At 39.8% G+C, this 24,592-nt stretch overlaps 1 protein-coding gene across 4 annotated transcripts in view; it reads right to left on the reverse strand.

The window, feature by feature from the left end:
* The window catches only part of ZFHX4 (zinc finger homeobox 4), a 177,258-nt gene extending 154,989 nt beyond the window's left edge, over nt 1–22,269 (reverse strand). For 2 of the 4 annotated variants that reach the window (XM_032470228.1, XM_032470230.1), the window contains exon 1: nt 21,195–22,267. The gene's annotated coding sequence lies outside the window, so the exon portion shown is untranslated. Of the gene's footprint in view, nt 1–18,911; nt 19,252–21,194 lie in introns of those variants that run through there. The other 2 variants (XM_032470229.1, XM_032470231.1) reach the window with 2 other exon arrangements.
* Between the last annotated feature and the right edge of the window lie 2,323 nt (nt 22,270–24,592).

The following is a 24,592-nucleotide window of genomic DNA, read 5'->3' on the forward strand; positions in this document are numbered from 1 at the left end:
TCCCTGCAGATCTCTCCACCGGCAGAACAATGGCCCCGTACACAGGAGGTGAGTGGTCTGAAACTTTTAGTGTTTGTTTTCAGCCTGTGACATAGGCGTTGTCTCAATTTCACGAAACAGGTAAGCATCTTCTTTCAAATTGCAAAATTGAATGGGACTCACAACTTCAAGGCAAATAGCCCCTTAATGTAACAGTATCAGCGCTTTCACGCAGGTTGACAATTTCTGAAATCAAGAAAGGGTGATGTGGCTATTTTACATTACGACGTACTACATTGGGTGGGATGGGCACTCAGTGACTCACCCTGGATGCCCCTCCCACCTCTGCGTTCTATGGCACAGACTTCACGGTGGCAGAGAGCTTAAGAAGCAAATGGGCTCACCCGTATTACTCAGCATTTTAGAAATTCCTTTTTAAAAGTTCTTCTAGAGGAAAGACATCAGTGAAGGTCACTGGCATATTAAATATGAAGAATAACTTCTTAATATTCTCTTTACTGTAATCAAATTTAATCTTGCCAGCTAAACCAGAGAGGAAGTGATCAGTTTCGAATACATCAAAAGACCTGCATAGATTGAAAATGAAATCAAAATTCGTTTTGGTATCTAAGATGGTTAAAATGTCATTCTAATTGCTCACGAATCAAACATCACAAAGCTTAAGTGTGTAATTTTAATCATTGATGAGCTCCAGGTTAATTATCTGCATGGCATGCCTGCAGCTTTTAAAACCCTCTGAAATAATCTGATGAATCACCATAAGCATGAAAACCTAATAATTTTCTAATTAGTTCACAAACATTAATGTTTACCAAATCTGCACAGACAATGTATACATACTGAAGGCAGTCAGAATATCTAAAATGTAATCATATGCTAGACTAAAAGAAATGAGAAAGGAAGGAAGAGGCTAGAGATTTGGAGTAGAAGCAAGGTGCTAAATAATACTAAATTATTGATCCTAGATTAAAATGTAAAGTTCCAAGACCCAATGTACTTTTGTTTTCTTTCCTATGATAAAGTAATTTAGGCTGTAGGTGGGAGAAGACTCACTTTAATTACAAGAATGAGAAAGTTCTCAAACACTTTAGTTTTGTAAAGAAGTTTCTGAGCTCTTCTTATTATTTGAATTCTGTTATACCTATACCCCTACGACAGTTCTCAGCCTACAAAAACACTTACTAGAAATATTATGCACATGCTGAATACGCCTCCAATGAGTTGTAGGTAATGTACAGTTAATAATTTTGGCCAGATTTCGAATGGACTCTGTAATGTCTCATCTCAATAGTTCTCTATAGGAAGTAGATCCTATCTTTTTATTTTCTCTTTATAGAGCCAGAAGTAACTTTTTAAAATGTAACGGCATTATGGCTGTGTGAAAAAAAAAAAGTGTGAAAACTATACTACAGAATCCATCACAGATCTGGATACTTTTTACAATACTCCCACATAACTTCACACGAAATCGCTTATCAATTTCTTCTCAATATGCTACACATTAATCAGACACTAAGTCAAATACATAAGAAGTCTTCTCTACAGCCAAATTTACATTTCATTCTGAAAGCAATAATAGCAAAACTATCTGAACAGATAGAGCGAGTAACAGATGACCTGATTTTTACATTTGTAGCTATTGACTATGACCATGGGGATGGTGAGCAGCATATTTTGATGGAATCACTTTAGTTTGCGTGATTAAGAAATTACTTAGATCAATATGCACAGTGACACTGACTATGAGGCTAAGTGATTTCACTGTCATCAGTGTCAGACAAGATCTTTCTTTTATCAAAGTGATCCATTTAGGAAATTTACACTAAAGTTTATAAGTCCCAGTTAAAAGACCACAAAGACAACAATTTAATTTAAATCACAGAATTCATTATGAAATGACTGCATAGCAAGTAAACTCACTATAGAAGGTGCTTCACCATTTAAGTTGCTTTCTATTTAGTCTTCACCAATTTCTAGTCTCTCCTGCCAAACATTTTGTATTTTAAAACCTCACCCAAGTTCTCAAGAAATTCCCAGAGAGAAAAAACTAACATTATTTTAATGCTAAATTCAGAACAATACATACCTGCTGGTCTGCTTAGAATATGTGTACACATTTTTTGATATTCTCAGTAATTCACAAAAGCAGTGACTTTGATCATGTAAATCCCTTTTTCAGAACTAATGGACAACATGCAGAAAAGAACTTTTATTGCTCCTTCTGCCTTGCTTTCGTCCCGCAGTCACTGCTGCCTAAACTCTGCTCTGCTAAATGACCAAACCCACCTACAAGGAGCCTGGCTAATGAAAGGGGGGTGCTTTCTGAACAATAGAAGCATTCCTTTGCATTCAGAAAGCAGAGTTCCCATTAGAACCCCAAATCAGAGAGGCCAGTTTTACCTCAGTCTTTTAATTGAGATTGTCCCAGTCCTCTCCTCTGGCACCATGAGGCGGTGTTTGTGAAATGATTAAAAAGAATGTGAGCTGATCAGGAGGACAGAATAATGGGAAAGGAATGCTAGGTTAGCCACTCTGCTAAGGGCTGGGAAAGAAGACCACTGTGCCCCTCCGCCTATTGTTTTTATTCTCATCTGCTCTCTCGCCATCACATAGGACTTTGCGTCTTTATTTATTCCATTTTAAATGCGTTAAAAGTTGTCCACTTACAAGAGAGTTTGGTAACACATTACAAATCCTAAATATATATATACATTATGTGTGTGTATATATATATATATAGAAAATAAATAAAAATCCTTGAATTATATCAAGTTTCCAGAAGGTCACCACTGTCTCTGCTGTGGCCTTTTCCCCATTCCAAATCCTCTATCAATATGTCATAGTGAGTTAGGCAAAGACAAAAGAGAGGCGCAGTGTGAAAACGGCACATATATCTAATCCTGACAAAGCAATGAATAGACCTTCACAAGTATAATTATACTTGTTTATTTGTTGCCACGTACAGAGAACTGATGAAAAAAATCCATCAAAGTGGTATTATGCAGACACCAAGAGCTTCTTTTCTTTGGTTGCTAAAGCCACATTGAAGCTTAAATTCCTTATTGTTAAATTCAGAAGAAAGAAAAAAAAAAGATTTTTGGCTGGACTTTTTTTTTTTTTTTTTTTTTTTTGGCATCAGTTACTGACAGATCTTTTGTGTCCTAGGCTGTATTAGCTCACACTGCTACCTCGTCTTCACCCACGTTGGAATTCATAATTACAAACTACTGTACTGAAGCTTTTAGAAGGGTGTGGTGTGCTGACCAAGACAAGAGGGTAGCAAAATTGGCCTTTTTTCACAGTCTCTCTTTTGATATATCAAAACCCAGGTAAAGTACCTGTGTAGAATCCATCTTTGATCTCAGTCTTTTAAGTTGGTTGTCGGTGGTTGGCTTTAGTCAGCTTTCGCTGCAGTTGGCTTATTTTAGGATATGTTTAGTAGTCCATAAAAGATTGCATAACTTCTTCCCCATTGCAGTATTTAAAACGTTAGCAAGAAGGAAGGCAAATACGTGGATGTCAAAGGACTGAAAATATTAAGAAAAAAGATTTCAAACCCAACTATGAAGGGGCTGTTATGTGCCAATAGACACTAAATCAAATAACTTAACAAAAGCAGGTTTTCAGAGATGTTAGGGGTGGGGGGGAGTCATAGAAGCTTCTGTTTTTTTGTTTTTTTTTTTCCTTGCAGGATAGAAATATATCAAAGTAAAAAGCAATCTGCATAGTTAATGTTTGTGAGCTTTACAATTTAAAACAGAAAAGCTGTAATTTTTCTTTGCTGGCAATCTGGAAACACTCTGGAGTTAATTACAGCTGATTCGGAGTGAACCACACAAACAAAGACCAGTCTATGTCCAGACAATTATACTGCATTAACCAGCTTAGAGCTTCCTGCTGATGTTCCAGGGCTCTTCTGTTACACCCTTCTACCTTCCCAGCACGAGAGAAAATGCTTCTGCAAGAAGGAATTAATGAACAGAGCTGCAAAAGAATGTGTGACGACCTCTCCTGACACGGCAAAAACTTTCCACCCATGTCACGACAAAGGGGAGAAGGTAATTAAGTTTGAATAGAAGGATGTAACCAAATATAGTAAGCATCTAAACCAAGCACATTTTTAAAGAGGGAAAGTTTACAAAGGCAAACGTTGAGCGTGTAAGTCAATGAAGTCATGTTCCCCTGTTTTCCTCTGCTTTTTCTCATTAAAACCTGAATTAGCTATTCAGCACTGATTTATTTCCTTCTCTATAAACAGAACCCTATGATTGATGCTCAGTGGTCTTCTGCCCCTCGTTTTTCCTTTCTCTTCTTCACCCTCTCTTTCCAGCTTAATTTTCCCTCATTCTCTCTCTCATCTCTAAACCTCCCCAGACTTTATATGACAATTACATGTCATTAAACACATGTGTTGGAAAACTAAAAAGGAAAGGTACGCTTTGCCACTGAGTCCAACAGTTCTTAATTTGATTAGATGTGGGAAATAGGAATTTTACTCAGTTTTCTTCACAACTTTAATCAAACTCCAGCTACTTTCCTCAGAGAGAAATCAATAATCTCTCCTTAACCAAATTACTCCATTATATGACTCATTTTATTTGTTTGCTTCAGGAAAATTTCATAATCAGTGAGCAAGATGGACCTAATACTTCAGCTATCCTCTGTAAACAAACTTTGGTCCTTCCAACCAATCTAGTTGATTTCTAATTTTCTTATTCATTCTAATTGAAAATGAATAGTTTGCATTGGTGTGAGACAAGGACACGAACTGTAATTATGTTCAGTGCCTCTTTCTGGTTCTTTCTTTGATACTGTTTTGCTAGTATTCCAGCTGACATTGGGGCTTTGTAGTGATTGCTTCATTAAAGGGTAAGGACTTGGTAATCAGCGAAAGCATTACTAGAAAGCTGTTGTTTGCCAATACTGTGAGACGACACCAACTTTTTTTTTTTTTTTGCTTTCTTTATAGAATAAAAACTTACCTCTGAATGCCATTACCCAGCCATACTTAAGTATTAATCATCTTCCCTTTGTCTCATCTATGCAAAGTAGGATTAGAGTTAAATGACTGTGTGATCCTTTTAATTTTTCTTCCCTAAATAAATATTAATCTACAAATCAATCAGGTGTTAGATTAAAATACATATAAATATACTCTCTGGAAATACTAAAAGGGTGTGTAAATTACACTCACTTTTACAAAGCATCTCAATAATGGACAGAATCCCTGTCCCTTTTCAGCTCTCTCTCCCTCAATCTCTACTATGTTTGAAAGTTCAAGTAAGTAACACTTTGGAATATAAAGCTTAATCATGGAACCCTTTAGTATTCCTTGGGAAAACATGGACTGAATCAATCATTTTTAGAAATTTATAAATCACATTGGTCATGTTTTTCATGTTTATATTTCTAGTTTTTAAAACATAATTGACTCATCTCTCCAATATACACACAATCTGAGTGTTTAGTTGAAAATACTTTTAAGTTGTCACATAGGAACTTTTAAAAAACTTCATCTAATTGGTTTTCTTAAGGTACATATAACTATAGGATATTTGGCTTCAAAAACAGATTTACCAGACTAATGAAGACCATTCCACTCATTTCTCATATGCAATGTGAAGACAATATATCCTAACATATACATGCATTTCTTTCTTCTTTGTCTATTAATACATAAAATTCATTATTGAAATACTGACAATTAAATATTTAAAGGAGAAAACAATTGTATAATTCTTTGTATTTCATGATTCCCACCAAGATGATCTCATGACCAATATGACATAAATGTAGTAGTGTAAGTACATTCCTATTTTTTTCTGAAAAATGTCACTATGTCACTCCTTGCAGGCTAAACTTATTTTCATAAAATTAAGCACAGCTCAGGTATTCCAGCAAACATTCCTATTCCTTGAGTAATGATTTCACATGATCTCAAACTAGTTTTAATGAAGAAAGTTATATGTATAATTTCTTAAATCACTACCAAGCACCTCTTGCTATATACAAGACTCTTAGAATCTACCAAATCCAAGTCCCTTTTTATAATCCATGTAGATAGTTTAGATCATTTTATATTGAGAAATACATTAGGACTAACAACAGAGAACAAAAGTGGAATGACAAGTTTCTTCTGGATGAAAAATTGGCAAATTTATGTTTGATCACTAAGATTAGTTGGTTATTTTATTTCTATTATGAGGAGACTTTTGTTTGCTTTTTTGTATGTGTGTGTAGGTTTTTTTTTTTTTTCTTTTTTTTTTTTTGGCTTGAAAGTTAATTCGACTGCTGTCCATAAGTGAAGTGAGCAATTCCATAATTAACTTCTGTGTTTTAAATGTATGAACTTTAATTAGATTTCATTATAAACAAACAAACGTCAACCATAATTATAAGCTCCTTGGTTTACCCACATATTATCCCTTTTCAAACAAACTTGATGTCAGACAAATTAAAATCAAGCAGCCAGCAATTTTGAGTTGAATTTTACATGATCTGCTGGTAACCTGATTACTTTAACTTCAATATCATTACAGGAAAAGTATTTCAGGAAAAATAATGACAAGAATTCCAACAGGAGACAAGCTTAATTGTATTGATTCAAAAGATGCATGTTCATAGGAACCATGTTGAAGGAATAATGTTATCTCAAATCTACAGTTTCTATTAAAATGAAATTGTCCAGCATGAAAGAGGCAATTAAGATTAGTGTCTGCAGAACTAGAGATACTAAACTAACTAAATAATTACCTGGGCCCAATTATCTTATACTTTAAGCAACAAAATTTCAGTGTGGAGCAACTACAAGGCATGAGGTTTGCAGGTTTATTTACTGGCTGGTGTATCTATTAGGACCAAGAACAAGTGGAGCTGTCAGGACATAATGAAGGTAAATGATTAGTTAGCACCAAGCCTGAACTCTTCTTCAATGCAATAAGAGTTAATTAAAGTTTACCACCAAACATCAACCAAAGCAGGATGTTGATCAGGTTTCAGCATTAAGTGCAAACAGACAATAGTTGGCAGCAATTAGCGCAGCTATCAAATGACATGCAATGATAATTATACATTTAGAACTGCTAAAGAGCTGGGGGAGAAAGCAACTAATCAGCCTCTTTGAGGACAAATACTCAAAGGGCAGGAAACAGGTATCAGATTATTTCACTTTAACACTGTAAATCAATAGAATTAAACAAGAGGTTGTATGGGTACATTATCTGAAAGAGAACAGTTCGCTGGATCCAAAACGAAATAAATCTGCTAGTACTGGTCTATCAAAGATAAGAACTTCTGCAGCTGAAGAAAATCGGTTCCTTTTCCATTAAAGTTTCAGAGTGAAGCCTGGGTAAAGAAAGTGTAGCTTCTGGGTTTTGTGTAAATCCAACAATGAAACAAGTATGTCACCGCAATCATTGTTATTTAAATTGAGTATTAACTTCCACTCTTAAGAGACTGCCAAAAGTATTTTATGCCTGAATATTATCTTTGTGTACTCAAATAGTATCTTTTTGAAACATTTTTAGACGTTCAGATCAAAATTCTTTGATACAGCTGAATTTGAAACCATAGCCATGTATACCTATTTAGGATATGTTACTGTAGGTCTTCCCTGGATGCCTTTCAAAGCTACAACTTCCGTCTCACTGAAATCAGTGAGGCTGCATGGAACTCATCCCTTAAAATACTTTTAATCAATCACCTCGTTCTTTTCCATAGTTTTTGGCCAGCAGACTGGAGCAGGTCTACAGACGTGTCCATCCTCATGACCCCACCTCTCCATTTTCCCAACTAATTCTGTTATGCTAAGGATTTGGACACAGGGTTGGCTAATCCCAATATTTCCCTGGAGCTAAATCTAAGCCATGGCCGACTCCCAGCACAAAAATGTCTTTCTCCAAAAGCCCTTTCGCCCCCTTCAGCACTCATACACTCATTGGTCCTGACGTTTTCACTTCAGCCATGACAAATGAGCTGATGACTCTGATGTGATTGCACGGGAGGATGGCTTTATCTAAAGATATATCATTAACTCTCATCACCATCTCCTAATATGGCTCTTCTGGGTTAATGTGTTGTGAAAATTTGAGGAAATTTTTGTGTAAATATATGCACATCAAGTAGTAAGAGACCAAATTCATCAAGAGGAGAAAAGGGAAGCTGGAGTGGACAGGATCAGGGAAGGGGGGAGAAAAAAAAAAAAAAAAGACGACCATTAACTAAATGTTGCTCTGGGGATTTCAGTAACTCAACTCAACCTCTGCCCCAGTGCAGACCAGCCAGCTGACTGTCTCTTAAAGGTGCCTTCCCCTCAACATGGGCAGGCGGGAGCAGAGCAGAATCTATGAACTGGCGCAAATAAAGCTTTTCAAGATAAACACGGCTCATCAACCCGCAAGCCCATTTCTTTGTTACTACCCCCGTGGAGTATGTATTTTATTCTCAAACCCTTAATTCCCTGTGTTATGAAATCTCTCTAAATTCATCTTAATGGGGAAAGGGATTGTCAAAACCCATTTCCCTCCAAGGTCACTGTATTCTTCAATGAGAAAGAAGCAACCTTTTCCTGACCATTATTAAATGTGCAGCTCTTCCAGCTTTAAGGAGAGGGGAGAGGGAAGCTTTTCCACTTAGCGTGAACACCACAACCTTTAGGTTGAGTTAGAACCCAAGTTCCAGTTACACAGCCCTTGTTATGTATACCATGGGGTTTACAGAGTAGATCCTTGTTATAACCTCTTCTCTCATCTGTGGACACACAGCCAATCAGAGTCGACTGCAGCATCACAGACCTCGGGAAAGGAGGTCAGGCTTTGAGGTAAAGTGCTATTCACTATTGGACCATGCAAGGAGCTCTTTATTCCTGTTCTTATTGGCATCTGTCCCCCTTACGAGAGCAAGAACAAAGCCAAGTGCTCGTGTGAGGTTTATGAATAAATCAGAGGTGAGCCACTTTAAGTGCTGCCCATGATTTCCTTGTTGACAGTGAGCACTTAAACAGGCTTCTAGGACCAGCAACTTCTGGCAAACCACAATGATTCCTAATCTGCACCCTGCTTCATTTCAAGAACGAAATGGCCCACCCCATTTTTCCTGCAAGTTTTCATTTTTCAGGCAATTTTTGTCCTATCTCGAGCCGTTTAGTGTGACAGTCCCAGAGCAGTCAGCTGGCCCTGTGGTCATCACAGAAATTCTACTAACTGAAAATCTTCCTTTGCTTGGAAAAATTCCACAAATGAAAAAAAAAGTCTCCCACAGAACAGAAATAATGCTCATGTTAATAATGTAAACTCTTTGGCTATGGAAGGAGTTAAGCCAACTTAGGTGAAAACAATTGAACAATTTGCTGATGGGGACACAGACACACACACACACTCACACACAAACACATTAGACTTTCACTGGCTGTGCTCCGCAGTTGTGTGACATTTTCCAGGAATTTCTCTGAGCATCAGTTTCCTTGTGGGTTAAACAAGGGGGCTGTGCTGTATTCCTTCCGACTGCAACAATCTATGGTTCTAATATAAAAACCCATTTAGATTGTGCAGGAAGATAGATTTCCCTATGGAATTTTCTGAGACAGACCCAGATGTTTTTAAGGTTGTATTTTTTTTTTTCCCTGTACCTAGATTTCAAGAGGAGAGGCAGATTCCAGTACTGTAGTAAACCAAAGTGTTCCATTTATGTTTTGAATTAACTATCATTCATTTTTTCATGTATTCAGTAGATGTTTACTGAGAATATTTACCAAGGATTTGCCAATATCATCGGTCACAGTGAACACAGTGATTAAACAGACAGAGGAGCTGCCCTCGTGGAGGCTGAAGTTTATTTGAGGAGACATTTAAACAAGCTTCATGAGAAGTGCTAATATGCTAATTATTTTCTTTCAGTGAAATATACTCTTACCCAATCAGTTACTCAATAAAATGCTCAGTCTTAAAAAAAATGTGCTTCAAATGAATTGTCAAGTCCAGGGCTGCTTATAAATGACCATGCCTTTCTTTTTAAGAAAAACTTGAGCAAAGATTGTGAGCTAAATATATATAAATGTCAAGCAAAAATCAAATGCAAAGCTGGGAAATTACTATCCAAAATACACTTATAATTCCTATAAGAATATAAACAATAATTTTAAATGTGTCTCTTACATGTATCACAATGGGAAGTTATTATGAATTAAAACATCAAAAAGAAAAAATCATGATAGAAATAGATTCCAGTTTAGATAGTCAAAAAATTGTATTTATAAATTTATTAACTCTTATCATGAATCTTGTCACCTTTGAACCTGGGTCATGCTCCTCTGAATAATGCATTCCTATGAAAAGATAAAGGACCTGTGATCTCTTCCAAGAGATAAGCCAAGAGGAGACTCATAACTTGGCTATAAAATTCCCACAAGAAAATTTACAGGTTCTATAATACTACTGGGTTATTAATAACTGGGTCTTTTCTCTAGGTTAGTATAAATTTTGGTCAACAGAGTGCCATGTAAACAATATTTATTCTTCTTTCATGGCATATCAAAATATCATAACACCACGTATACATAGAGAAAGCTATTTCTATGGCATCTAATCCAGTTTTGGGAAAATTTCTCATTCAAAGGCTTTCCAACAGGCAGGGTCGACTTCGATACTGAAATAAGCTTTGTGGTCTCTCCTATTACTGTATATAATGGACAGTCTGGAATCTTGAGTTCCTGTGGACAGACTAAGGCCTGAATTATTTAAAAACTTTCTGTTCTAATTTGCTTCTTAGAAAAGACCCCAGAAAATGCATTAAACATCTAGAAGCCCCTCAGAACTGAAGCAACGTGTGGTGATGGAGAAGCAGATAATGAAGCAGAGGACATATCCCAGACGCCATCTAGGGATCTGTCAATGGGAAAATATGGAAAGAAGGCTACTGCTCTTTTTCTCCTACCTCTGAGGCACACACCTTGCCTAATTTCGATCTCCCTCCCTTGTCAGGGAGAGGGGAATCCCGACTCAAAAGGTCCATGCAGATTTGCTTTATCAGATACATCAAATACTTTCCAGTAGAGCATTATATTAAAACCAGCTATTGAAAATAAAGGGGGACTACAGGGTATCAGGCCCAGTCCACGTCACTTATTTTAATGTTCACAACATTTTAGTCTTATGTAATCTCTCCAACAACTTGGAGATACAAATGAGGAAACTGAGGCTTGGAAAGATTAAATAACTTGGAAAAGGTCATCAACAACAAGAATCTAACGCAGGTGTCTGATAGATCTAATATGATTTCTGTTGGCCACTGAGTTGTCCAAAAAATAGAGATTTTTCAAATCTCTAAGACTTAAAATAAACAAACTCACTGAAAAAGGAATCCAAAGTAAACAGAATCAAAAGAATGTCTGGTTTTAAACTAAGTGTCATTCTTTCTGTACAATGTGTTGTCTCTAAAACATCACAGCACTGTCTTCATTTACTTTCCTTTCATAGAATAGAAACCTCTTTCTTCTTCTCACTGTGTTCATGATTATTAAGGATGCATTTTAAGTCACTGAGATCATCAGGTAGTTTATGAATCACAGACTCATCTTGACCATTCTAAGTCTCTAGTCTAAATTCCTGCTTAATGCAAAAATACGCTTACTGTCACAGTGATAAGAGGTGGTCCACATTCTATCATCCCCTTCCAGTAACAGAGAACTCCCTCTCTCAGAGGAGATAGTAACACTGTAGGATCATATTTGCACATTTTCTTTTTCTTCTCTTCACCAACTCTACCACCTTTGTATTTATTCACAGAACAAACCCATTTCCCTTTTCCCAGTGGCCAGAGTAGCTGAATGACCATTGGTCCTTGAGTTGGGCCAGCTGAGTTCTTTTCCTGACATTTTCCTACCTTGCAGGCTGACTCAATGATTATGTCTCCAAATTCAGTATTGTGTATTTCAAAATAAGCCGAGGCAGTGCTCAGGGTTTAGCCCTTTGACAGTTTCTGCTGGTCTAACCACACTACCTGCTCCTTTCCATTGTGATCATGTTAGCCAGTCCTTAGAAAATAAAAGAAATTCAGACTACAGGGGGAAATTGCACGGGCTACCACTATCAGTACACCTAAAGAGGAAAGAGAGACACTAACATGGCAAGAGGGCAGAAGTTTGTGTGCACATGCTTGTGTGTCTGTATACAATCTCCTAGTTTGCATCTTTCAAACCAAAAGGGATGACTCACTCTCAATTCACTAGTGGGGTCAGGAAATTTTAAGCATTAATCACTTTATTCCTAAAGGTATGGGGGGAAAGTACTAAGAAGTGTATTTTAGAAAATCGACATTAATAAAGCCTTTCAGGTTTAATGATGGTACTCTGGGAAATGACTGGGCTTCTTCAGTTTATTCTTCCAATCAGGCAAATTTTAAGATTCTTTATAAACTTCCCCCTTAGAAAGTTTTGTTTCGTTTTGTTTTGAACAGTACAACCAGGTGACATCCACCAGCTCACATGTTTTTGTATTTTAACATTGTTAAAGCTATGGATTTCCTTTCTTCTTTACAGTGAAGGAAAAGAATTTTATGGACAGTTATAAAATGCATATTTTAACCCAAAAGTCAATTTTCCCTGGTTAAAATGATTTAGATCTGAGTAAATGCTCGCAGAACACTGTTTTTACAGTTAGAACACAATGGAACTAATAAACTTCGTCTTCAGAGGTACGTGCTATCATATGTACTATTCAGAAATTATCAACTGTGCACTGCCATGTCCCCAGGACAAGCAAACATTAGAAATGATCAATCATCTAAATATATGATGCTAGTGCGTGAACCCCTGACCTGAATGGCTAAAACACCTACTCAGAACTTGACTGGGACCATCAGGACATTATGACATATTAACTAAGTCAAGCTGTCTAAATTCTTAAATTTATTTGTTTATTTTTTCAATCTCTAGAATGCTAAAGTGGTTGATTATAGCAGAGATAAGCTGCTCGCCAAATGTGATTTTAATGTCAAGGCCATCTTTAGGTTGTGTGCATAACATTCAAAAGTGCCTTGAAATGGCAAATATTTTATTTCACTCAGAAACCTTTAAAAGGGGAGGGGAGAGGGGAGCAGCTATTCCTGGACGGAGGATTATATGTCAAACACGAAGCCATATCAAACTTTCAAGGCAACTTGTGAAACTCTAAAACTAGGGAATTAACGGAACATCAAATCCAGCAAGATCACAAGGGGAACAATCCGTATGCAAGAAAATAATGCCATTGAGCCCTCATTAAAAGACCATTTTGTCCTTAGCCATCAAAGAGTGTGAGTGTAGTGAGATCTTGGTTATATCATCAGGGATAACTCAAACAAGTGCCAAGAGAAATTGTGCACTTTTAGTTCTCACATGTGTCCATCTGTTCACATATAAACATATATTCTGCTTTCTGTCTGATTCCTAAAATCTTGATATCAGAATACCCTGGGCTTTTGCCCATTTCCTAAGAATGCAGACATCACATAAGCTACTATTAACCCATGTGTGATCCACTTCCATGGTGGCTGGAAAGCTGCCAGGTACAACACATGGTGCTTGGTTAACAATGTCTTAAAATATAAATGAATTTATTTTTTAAATTAACACATTTTTCTTATAGAAATACCTTAATAAGCCCTGCTGAATGTAAAAGAACAGCCTCCATGTGGATTTCTCTCTCTCTGTCTCTTATTTTTTTTTGTTCTTTTAAGCCTTTTTTGCAGGCATATCATAAAGTTAACCATAAAAGTTTCTGAAACAATGCAGAATTTCTTGACAAATTTTTTAAAGGACCCTAGTAAAGAATTTTGGTGACTTTTTATAACAAAGATCAAACGCTTTTCCCTTGCAATATTCTGTACTCAAGAGGCAACCCTTATACTTTAATTTACGTGAAAATACTTCTGATTTCCCAAGTTTCTGTGTAACCATCTTAATAGTACCCCAGCAACTGAACTGTTAAGGTGATGAGGCAAAAAGAAGTTGTACAGTCTTGCAACAGAACACATTAGGTGAAATTCTGGTGGAATCTCTCAGTCCTGCTCTGGGGCAGCCTTCAATGGCTCATTTGTGGTGACCCCCAAACCGGAAAGAGCTTGTTTAAAATGTATACATACAAATAATTATCCACACGGCATCTGATTTACATACGTACAAAAGGACCAATTCCCACCTTTGAAAGTGTCTTAACACTTATGGTATTTTAACTGCCCTAATTATGGTTGAAGAAACATCATTAAGAGCCCTGATCACGTTGTCAACTGATAACCAGTTACAGCCCTAACTAGTGACAAGGGAAAACTACAGCAGATGTGTCCAAGAGTACTCAGATGCTGTAAAAAAAGACTTATCTCTAAATGAAACATACACTGTACCTACAAAGCGACAGGAAGGCGAATCAAATCCTACAGAAAATAACTCTGTATCCTCTTCTACCAGCCCCTCCCAACCACAAAAGCTGATAGGCCACTTGAAACACTTAACATTGCCAAAAATCAGAATACACAACTCTTTCCCAAGTGAAGTGTCCTACCAACTGAGACAACTATTTATAACCGATGGTGGGGGGCAGGGTGGGGAGCATCACATATTCCATCATTAACTAAATGAGATATCCACACCATACTATCGGCTTCTTCTGAAATAACTGTTTTCTTGCCAGCAAAGTGCTGGGAATTCTTGCTACCCAATAGTCAATATTTGGCTAGCCTAGCCTGTTTCTGAAAACTCTTCTACATACAAACCTCTGTTTATCATCCTCCAGCCGCACTGTTGTCATACATATTACTTCCCCATGATGATGAAAACTCAGAGCATCTTATAAAGTTGCTGAAATCTGAGCCCCTGCTTGTTTTCTCAAGGCTTGGACAAACATAACTTTAGAGGGAGCAGAGCAGAGGCAGAAAGAAAGAGGAGGCAGCATTTTCATCTTCCTTTCATCTTAGTCATTCAGTCAGCCATTCAGAACCCTATTCAACAGAGCTTTTCATTATGCAAAAAAATGCTAATCCTTTTCCGATGCTTTCACCCTTGTATAAACCCCCATTCCTTCAACTGAAAAGCAATTATATCAGTTTACCTTTCTGTCAAAAACAGGATTAATATTCCAATAACCGAATTTCCTTTCTTTTCCTCTCTTTTTGCTTTAGGAAACCAGAGATGATTAGTAGAGGCGTTCTTAGAACAAGAATACGTTATTTGAAATATGATTATGTTAACCAATGAGCAAGAAAAGGAGAATAGCCCTAAGAAGAAAAAGTCCTCCAGTTAGTGTGGAAACTCTTTTCTGTGACAGAACTGACCTTTCCTTTGCAGATGCCCAAAGACACCGAGACTCACTCTGGTCTATTAATCAGAAACAAATTATGAAAGAATGTAGCTGGACTGGTTGACACTCTCCCGTCTTGGGAGACTCAGTAACAGCCTAGGAACAATGTCCTCTTCATGGGTAATGAACAGCCATGACAAATGGGGCAGAGAAACTATTTATTTGCATATGCAAATTCTCACACAAGGGAAACATGTACAAACAAGTGTCATTGTAAGGTGGATTAGGCACACAACCGCTTTCTTTTTAGGACATTCTGCAGCCCAGAACATTAGTCAGCACAATTAAACCAGTCTCCATGGAGACTAATGAAATTTCACCATGGTATGAGTTAAATTAGATAGCTAGTTATGTGTTTCCACAATCCAACTTGAAATCCATTATTGTTTCAGAACAATACAGCAATTGTGCCGAGCTGATCTTTGCCAGCTCAACAAGCTTCTAAGTTGACAATTTGCATATGTTAATATAATTAAGCACTAATTACATGAAACTTGTACATATTCACATGCACTTTCCCTGGGCGCTTTACAGTTTGAACCTTGGCCAAGTCTTTAACCCTTAGAATGGTTTTAGAGGGAAAAAAAATCTCTGCCTGTGGGTACAGCCCCTAGGCAGATACAGAAAGGCTCCTCATTTATAAACACAAAGCTGGACCTTCTCAGATTTCTAGCAACAATGACAGCAAATATTTTGTGAGTGTGCTAGGGACCAAGGATAAGGGAAGAAGGATGGGATGGGGGAGAGGCAGAGAGGTGGATTCACCTTTAAAGACTCATAAGGAGTACCTTCTCATAGGTAAGTAATAACACTCATTTCAGGAAAAATGTTAAGGAAGAATTTCCTCTCACTGACATTGTAGAACCTTGGGAGATGAAAACTGATTTGACAACAGCAAAAATAGCAAGTAGGGAAGGAAAAAGGAGCCAGCAGCACCTAATGAGCTTTACGTAAATATATGCAGAGGCAATTAAGCAATGTTAATTACTATGACAGCAGTTAATTGAATATAATTAGATATTTTAAGCCACTGAATAAAGCATAGTTAAGATTAATTTTATTGAGATTAATTGTAAATAAGGATAGATTAACGCTGTGTTTTGACAGGCATAAAAAGTAGTTCCGCAAACGAGGCAGAAGCATGGCCACCAGTCCAAAAATCATATATTATTTTAATGTCACACCTCAGAATCATCTCCTCAATAAACATGACTTTTCAAACCCAAACAGACAGGAATCTTGAAGAAAAACAAACAGCTTGCAGCGATTAAAGAGCCTTTTGTCCTTTTTCATGTGCATTTCTTTTAACAGACTAAATTAAGCGAGTCTGGTGTACGTGTTTTAGGAAGGAACATTTCACACTGAATGGAAAAAATGTTCTATCACATATGAAATTCGTGCAGCTGTGCGGAACTTGGTCCAGATGGTTTTTGACTATAAAACACCCCCAAATGATAGACAGTAGGCCTTCCCAAGATTATGTGATAAAGTCACAATCTTTTATTTTGACCTCCCAAATTTCTGCTTTGTATTATTTCCCATCAGGTCACATATTTTCTTTTACAACTGTGTTTCTCCAAGAGCGTTAGGAGAAACCTTGTGCCTACTAAGTGCCAGAAAGCAATGTGATGTGCATTGAGGAGGGCTTCCTATAACAGACATCAGCCAAATCACTCAGCCCTCAGATGCAATGATAGCCATGACAACGACTATGCAGATGACAAGACTTGATGATTGCTCTCACAAACAATGGTTTCTAGCAAGATTGCTGAGGGAAAATACTGCTAAATGAAAACCCCTCCCCAGTATTTTCACACCAAGCTAATTTATGCCCACTCTTTAAGAAAATGAACACAGTCTTCAAGAATGCTGGACAAATCACTAATAAGAAAGGAACTTTAATGGATTTTGAAATAAATCAATAGGTGATTAACATAATATTTTTAAAGCAGCAGAAGACATGTGCGTGTGTATATACATGTATATTACATAAACATATATATTAGATTTCCAATACCTACTGGCTCTTAATCGAACAAGGGCTTTCTACTGTTGAGCCTGGCTCTACACTGCCTCACAACTTCTTTAGGATGCCTTTAGTCTTGATAACAAAAATCCTAAAATGGTCTGTGAAACAAGACTACGACAAGCCATTCTGCAGTGAAAGATTTTAAATCATCCAGCCTCTTCTAATAGACTTGAGACTTATTGAGGTAGAAACCATAAAAAATGAAGAAGGGAAATTTAATCCCTGAAATATTGATTTGCACATTAATATCATATAGGCAGAGGGCAATTTGGCTTCGTGGAAATGACACATTGTCGACCCTTGGTGAAGTCAGAGCCAATCTAACTGCTGAACATGTCTGAATCTCAAGAGTTATTAAGGGCTTCCCTTCTTGCCTTTATGACTTTTCTTCAGCCTACCAATGCAATCTTAAATGTATTATCTTTAAGAAATAATTGTAAAACCTCAGGGGTTTTCCAGTTAATGGAAGGGAGGCCAAACCACATCAGATTCTGAAATGCAACATTAAACCCTTGCAATCAACAAAACCACCTCAATTCTCATCCATCCAGTGCAGGATCTAATATTGTTATTAGAGATAATCAAATTTCATTGTGTAAATTTAGGCTCATGGTCGGAATGGAAGCAGTAAATTCTGCAATATTAAACAGCGATTTTCTCAGCCTCCTTTATGTCTCCCTTTGCTGGTGAAGCATCTTTTAAAATAATCCAACTAGCCCAAAATTAATGAACAGATTTGGACTCATCTGCTAAAAACTGCCAAAGATTACAGTAAAGCCGAGCATGTGTCCTTCATTTTTAACTTGAAGTGGCAACTTTCACTTCCTAGACCCAGAGCCCACTCGCCCTGTCTACCCCACATTTGGTGCCACTGCCTTGACTTACACAGCTGGTTTACCTGACCTTTCTTTGTTCCTTAGGTACAATTCACTTTTCAGATTTATGGGTTTTCCCCCATATTTCATTGACTCTATCTTCACTGCCATAAAAATGAAAACACTTAAATATGCATTTACTTTTTTAAATGCAAAAGCAACCAGCTATCGAATAAATACAGTGATACTTTCTCCCCAGTTTATCCCATAAATATTAGAATTGGTTTTTTTTATAGTAACTATATAAACCTTATGATCCCCACACTGAAGCCAGGTGCAAGAGGTTAAAACAGCTGGCTAGCCATCTTTTATTTTTGTGTGCCTTCCTGCTGATTGAAACGGCAAACATTGAAAACTATCAAATATTCCCTTAAGGATTTTTTTTTAAGATGAGGAAGGAAAAAAGAAAACCTTCGACTTCTTTAATATGCTTCCTCTGTGGAGAAGAAAAACTCTTAAACATAAGCAGTCACAGAGGTAGGAAAATGATCCCAATCTATCCTTTCTGTTGTCTTTAAGCCATCCTTTCCAACAACTTCTAGACACAATTGTTATTCTTCAGTTAGAAAAGAGAAAAGAGGGAAAAAAGAAAGAAAGAAAGAAAGTCTGAGCTTGCTCTGTCAATTTCGCCAGTAAATATAAAGTAAAACAAGTGTTGATGGCACCGAGAGTGTTACATACCCGGGCTGTGTTTTTGCATTGCTCTCAATGGAAGCGATCGATGCCCGTGTCACTGTCGCGTCCCAATCGCAGCCAAGTCCCAGCCTTACTCTAAGGAACACCCGAAAAGGCAGCGGCAGCCGCAGCCTCTCCCTGACTCTTCCATCCATCCACCCAACTAAAAATATAATACTACATATGAGCTTTAACCACTCCACGTTTATAGGGATCAAGCCACTGAAAATCCAGGAGAACACAATAAAAAAAAAAAAAAAAAGAAACCTTCTGTCTCTTGTCTTTCTCTCCTCTCTCTTCCTCTCTCTCTCCTCTCTCTCTGTCTCTCCTTTTGCCATCTACATGATCCTTGATTAAACATGGAACAGAGTTAATAAAAAAAAAAATGGGGGGGGGAGGGAGGACTCAAGGAGAGGAAATGCAACTGTCAGAAATCGGGACCGCCAGATTTCCTGGTGAACCTGCCTCTGTCTGAGTCAGTGTCAATCCACCATCTTCCGCCAGTGAACTTGTCTTTGGGTTTTTGTTTGGTTTGGGGGGGTTGTTGTTGTTGTGTGTGTGCTTTTTTTGGAAGGGGGGAGGGGAAAGGCAGGGTGGGGGCTGGGGGGGAGCAGGGAGAATGTGTGTATCTGTGAGTGTGTGTTGAGTGTGAGTGTGCATGTGTGTGTGTGTAGGGGTCGGGGTGGGGGGGGGGGTCCGTGTTCGCGATCTGAACCTTTGGTACCTACAATGAGGGTGTCTCATCGAACGGTAGCTAAGACCTCACCAGAACCGCGCGGAAGTGAGGAGTCGCGGCCAAAGGCACCCGCCGGAGCCTCCTATATGGGCCGGACCCCAGCCCGAACGGCCGAAAGGAGCCCCCGCCCGGATCACAGGTAACAAAAGAAATACAAACCAGTGCACCGTCTTCTGGGGGGAAGGGGGACAGGATGGGGAACCCTCTGTAACTTGGGCATAGGCAGAGAAACTTTATACAATTCCATGAGAAATTTTATTATTTTTTTCCGATAGAAAGGAGCAGAAAGAATGGGGGAGGGGGGACTGAGACAGAAGTAGAAGGAAGGCGAGACCCGACGCATTCCAGCCCCTCTTCCCTTAGCTGCTCCCGGCCGGAAGGCGCACTTGATGCCCGGAGAGGCGGAGAAGGTTAAGTTCGTTTGTAGACACGGAACCCCTTTGGGGGGTCCGGGGAATAAATCAGTTCTCACAACCGGCCACAGTACACCCCCCCCCAAATACACACACACACACACACACACCCCTTGCCCTTTGCCAAAAAGAAAGGAAAAGATTCTTGACCCCGAGCGGCGGGCATCCGTCCTCTGGTCTAAGGCATACCGCAGCGAAAGCGCCCCGAGAGAGCTGCGGCCGCCTCCCGGCTCCCTGGCCCCGAGGCCCGGCGATCCCGCCTCCTAACGGACCTGCCTGGAGCTCGTCGGCGCCTGGGGTCCGCGCCGCCCGCGCCGCCTCCCGCTCCCGCGGCCGGGCGTCTACCTGCAGCCCCAGCCCCGGCTCGCGCCCCAGCCTCTCAGAACCCCCTGCCCACGGCGCTCAGATCCCCGGGCCTCCGCCGCTCCCGCGCACTAAGCGCCCTTCGCGGAACTTGAGCGAGGGAAGGGGATGGTGAGAGGGGAAGAAAAACGAGGCTAAGGGCGGGGGTGGAGGGAGAGCAGGGAGACAGAAGGAAGAGAGGGGCTCCGAGCCCCACCGACCCAAGTCCAAACTTTCCGAAGATGTGTGCGAAAAGAAGGGTCATCCCGACCCGGGTGCGGGGAGCGCGGGGCGACCGGGGACCCCTGCATTGCCCGCGCCGCCGCGGTGCTGACAGCTTCCCCGAGCCGCGAGACAGCCCCAGGCTCGCGGTGGAGACAGAACCCGAAAAGACAGGCAAAACGAGAGAAAACTGCTCGGCCAAACGTGGATGAGCCGCCACTTAATCCAAAAGTTAAATCCCGAAAAACGCACCCCCCCCCCACCAAAGAAAGTGGAAAATCAGGTCCCTCAGTGCCCCCTCCCTCCCTCAGCAGAGCAAATCCTGGAGCCAAAAAAAAAAAAAAAGGGGGAAAGAGATAGAAAAGGGGGGCAGAGCGGAAGAGATGGTCGGGCTGAGGGGATGTGTGCGAGAACGAGCGAGAGCGAGCCAGCCAGGGGCAGAGAGGGAAAGAGGCGGAGAGGGAGAGAGAGGGAGCGAAATATCAAAGATTGTGCAAGATCAGGCTGGAAAGATAATCGATACTCGACCTAAATTTAACACAAACTACTCAATAAAAGTTAAAGAAAAAAACTTACTTTCCATTCCCCTGCAGTTCCTACTCGATCTTCGCCTCTTTTTTGTTTTGCTTTTATTTTACTTACAGCTGATCACATCCAAGTAAAACGAGAGGGTTCATTTAAAAAAAAATAAAAAAAATAAAAAAATAATCCTCGAACTTTATTGGGTGAAAATAAAAACGCTGGAGCAGAAAGTGGGGGGCATGGAGCGGTCCTCGGGGGTCCGGGAGGAGTTAAAGCATGTGCCGACCGCGGTCTCGCTGTTTGGTTGTGAAGGGGTTGGGAAAGGAGGAAAGGAAATGAAAATCCGATATGTCTTTATTCTGCTAATTATTATCGTTTTAGCCCTGTTTAAAAAAATGGCTGATTAAGTTGAGTGCGCATGTCTTTGTGTGTCTATTCCCGATATGCACTCTGGGAATGAGAGAGGAGAGCGAGGGAGAGGGAGAGGGAGAGGGGGGAGAGAGAGGTGTAATTAGTGAGGTGATCAACATTCCCCAGACTGCAAATGACGCGCAGCCCGGACTCGGAGCAGCCCGGGAGCCTGGCGGCTTCCAAGGCTCGGAGCGCTGCGGCGGGAGCCCGGGACGCGGCGACCGCGGAGAGGGCAGGGGATGGGGACCTCCGGGGCTCCCACCCCACGCGCCCCTGCGCGCGCGACTCCCAAACTTCATTAGACACACACACACACACACACACACACACACACACACACACACTCGGCGAGAAGGGGGAGAAAATAAAAACATTAGTACTGCCCAAGCAGTGCCCTTTCACCACTCGAATTTTGTTTTGTTTTTTTTAATGAGGCAAAGTAATTATTATCGGACCAGAGATTTGTTTACCAGGGAGCTTTAAGCAGAAATATGAGTTAGGGGCATGAAAGGGTTTTCGCTGCTTAATTTATTCTGCTACGTACAGGAAAGCACTTTAATGGCGAAATGCGGGGGCCTGAGCAAATATGCAGATATATGTAAATAAAGGGTGCCTGGCTGTGTGCAAATTCCGCTCTGCCCAGCCTATTTCAAAGGAGGAATTGCACTCCGGATCCGTAGGCACTCAATTTAAACACGCATCTTTTGCTGGCACACGCAGGAAAGAAAACCCAGGGCATGGAAGATAGAAGCGGTTAGTTTAGTCAAAGTAAACTTTCAAATGAGAATAAGTGAGGGTTGCAAGGGCGATAGCGAGGCTGCGGTTCTAGCCTTTATGTAATATTTTTGAATATTTTATCAGAATTGCGTAAGTTCAATGTAATAGCTTTAAGAGGACTTAGGAAGAAAACCTTTCATCTTGCGAGTCTGTTGAATTATCTTTCTTGAAGCACGTTATGATGAATTTTAAAACCCCACTACAGATCTCATTAGAATGAAATATACTTCGTATTTGCTGGTGCAAAATTTAAGGTGGCTGATTCTCATTTGAAAACCTAATTATCTCTTTCCAATATTACAGATGTGAATATGAGTGACACTTTCATTAAAAGATAATTAACTAAAACTAGGAATAGACATACTTTTAAATACCCCCTACTGAATATGGAATATATGTATATACATACATATATATGCACATATCCACTGCTACTCAAAGATAACATCTTGATACACTGCTACACTGCAGGATCACAAAGAGACACCATCTATACCATATTTCAAAACTAGGAATTCTAGAGAGAAGGTGAGAATAACAAATCAAAACAAGCTAAAAAAAACAGGAAATACTTGCAATGTCCAGCTTCCTGGACAGGTGAGGCGTCAGCTGCTTTTGAGTTGACAGGCCTTTGAAGTTCTGGATCGCCAGGATCTGCTTCAAAACTGTGTCTTAGGCCTTAAGCACCAAATCTACCAAATACCAACAGAAAGGTTTATTGCGCAAGCACTAGGAACCACAGAGCCTGCAAACACACATCTTTCTGGGCCTGAAACCTTGCGTTATCAGGGAACCTTTGGAAAATCCTAGGACTGATGAAAATGGGATTAAAAAACCAAACAAAACACCTGGGAGGATAAAAGCACAGTTCTCAAAAGAGCAGACCTAGGCCCAGATCAGGAAAGCTGGTTGCCTACAGCAGCTGGCTAAGGTTACAATGAAAGTCCAGAGGCTTGGAGTAGAGAATAAACCCTAGATATGGTCTTGATTAAGAGAAAAAAGCAAATCAGCACCTTAGGAATCTAGAGTCGGTGCATGTACTAGTGTATTAGAAACCATCACTACTAAACGTTAACAGAAACAAAACTACTTCTCCAAAGACTTCATGCCCTTTCAAACTTGTTTGGGAAGAAATCTGCCCAAAGTGGACAGCGTTCTAAGGTTTTTGAGTTACTTTGTTTACAGCCCCACCTTTACACAGCAACTGTATCACCAGTGTGTGGTGTCTGACTGCACCTCAGTGGGGTTTATCCATGAGCCTTAAGAAATATATATGCCCACGAGGGTAAAATTTAAATTCCCTGCAACTTGCAAGTGAAGAAGGTGTTTATGTAGCGTTACTGTTTACCGAAAAACACCCCAGAGAGCAAAAATTTTGGCTTTAAAAAACTATTTGAGGTGCATGTTTGGGGAAGAGAGTGAGGGCTTTTAAAGAGACTGAGGGGAAGTGAAGGCAGGGAAACTTTCAGGTTCAAATCAGGAAAGATCAAGCCCTTTGCGGGAGAGGGCTCCGAGTACAAGCTCACTGATGGAAAAACCATTTCCTGCGATTTCAGACGGGTAAATGCGTATGATGAAGGAAACACCTGAGAACAATAAGTCTGTTTCAGGCTCAGGTGAAGAAAGGGGTCTATTTCTGGCATGGAGAATAGGGAAATGATGATCATTTCGTTTTCAAGTTCTCCTTTATTTCTTTTGCCTTTTTCTCCATGAAACATCATCAATAACATTAATGTCATTAATGTCAAAACACCAAACGTCAAATCAGGAAAACCATTTTAAAAATGTGATGGCTAGTTCTCCTCTGTGCCCCCACCTCCCCTCTTTTCTTGGAAAATACAGCTGTTGTGTGTGTGTGTGTGTGTGTGTGTGTGTACCTATGTGTGTCTGTGTTAAGAGGTGATTTTTGAATTCTAAGAAAACAAAAGGGAAGGAGGATTTGTAAGAGGGCGCCCACTTTTGCAGTGCCTTCTGCTAGCGAGTATTCCCCTTCTAGCGTGTGTGTGTGAGTGTGTGTGTCTGAGTGTGTGTGTGTGTGTGTGTGTGTGTGTGTGTGTGTGTGTTCTTTTTAATCATCTCTTCCTCGTCCTCATTCACCTCTTTCCTAAGAAGAGAAGCCAGGGTGAGGGTCGGGGGTTAATGGGCTGAGGGGAAAGGGGCAGAGAGGAACTAGCACAGAGTCAAGAGTTTCCTCCAGGGCTCGGCCTCGGAGCGCGCCAGCGCGCGGAGGGGCGCGGGCAGAGGCGGCCGCAGGTCTGCGAGGG

Source organism: Camelus ferus, chromosome 29 (assembly GCF_009834535.1).
Source record: "Camelus ferus isolate YT-003-E chromosome 29, BCGSAC_Cfer_1.0, whole genome shotgun sequence".
Classification (NCBI taxonomy): Eukaryota; Metazoa; Chordata; class Mammalia; order Artiodactyla; family Camelidae; genus Camelus; species Camelus ferus.